This window comes from Theobroma umbraticum, unplaced genomic scaffold, assembly GCF_002168275.2.
Source record: "Theobroma umbraticum cultivar Fairchild unplaced genomic scaffold, ASM216827v3 scaffold_12.0, whole genome shotgun sequence".
NCBI classification, from domain to species: domain Eukaryota; kingdom Viridiplantae; phylum Streptophyta; class Magnoliopsida; order Malvales; family Malvaceae; genus Theobroma; species Theobroma umbraticum.
Window position 1 is genome coordinate 2,053,425 of NW_018397272.1, and position 1,200 is coordinate 2,054,624.

Consider the following 1,200-nt stretch of genomic DNA (forward strand, 5'->3'; position numbering starts at 1 on the left):
GAGAGAGAGAGAGAGAGAGAGGAACCTGCAAATTCTGATTTCTGAGACATTGACTGTAACCCATCTTAAATTTGTCAAGTGGCAGTATGGCCTGGACGGCCTTTAACAGTAACCCACCCTTTCAATTTTGATTCTTTGGAAACCCTTTTTTACTTTTTTATAATTAATTTCCTCAAGTGACATAATTACCCTTCTCTAGGAAGTTGATACCGGGATGGGGCAGTGGCAAAATTGTCTTTCAGGGGGAATAGGGGAGTCGATCCATCAAAATCCAATGGGTTTTAACAGGTCACTCTACTGCCCTAAAATTAAAGGCATCTTTGTCGGCTTGGCAGAATTTTCGGACGTTGAACGGTGTTTGTCTGAAAGCTCCCTCAATACTTCTGTTAAAAACAGTAAACGACATCGTTTATTACACACTGACACCCCCCACGTTTTGAAACCGTACCTTAATTTAAGGGTCATAGCTTTTATTTTCGGACGAGAATACCCTCATGAAAGTCAAAAATTAACAACCCCCAATCCCCTCCCACCCATGTGTTTGGAGTTTAGTGCATGAAAGCTCCCGTAAACACCAACGATAACCATAATTAACACGTAAAGAACTCCCTGGTTGGGTGACACGTGTTAATTAATCTGACACGTGGGTACACGTGGACACATCACTTCACGTCTTCATGTGCCACGTGGTACAACAAAACCAAGTACTCTTTTTGCAGATGCAAATTGAAAGTCAAAATTTTGATTATTGCTACTGTCAGCTTTAAATTAAACAACTAGGAAAAAGTGGGAAACGAAATTATTACATAAATTGTTTCTTATTACGTCAGTTACAAGGCAAACGCACCGTATTTTCAACACTAATCTGACAATTGGAGTTGATATCTTGTATTTTTCTTATTGGCAATTCCAACATTTTTTTCAATTTTAACCATAAATGTTGGAAGTCCAATCAGTCTTTAGGCCTGACGTGTACATGAATTTATAAAAGTTTTGAAATTTATAATTTATAATTGAGATTAAATAATTATTATAAATTCTTAAAATTATAATTTCAACAGAAATAGGTTCAAACTGGTTAATATTAAGTTAGCTAGAAATTTTAATTTTAGGTAAATAGCAAATTGTAAAAAAGTAAAAAGAAAGGTTGGTAATAAGTAATTTACAAACAAGGACGATCGGGACTAGTAAATTACCTTA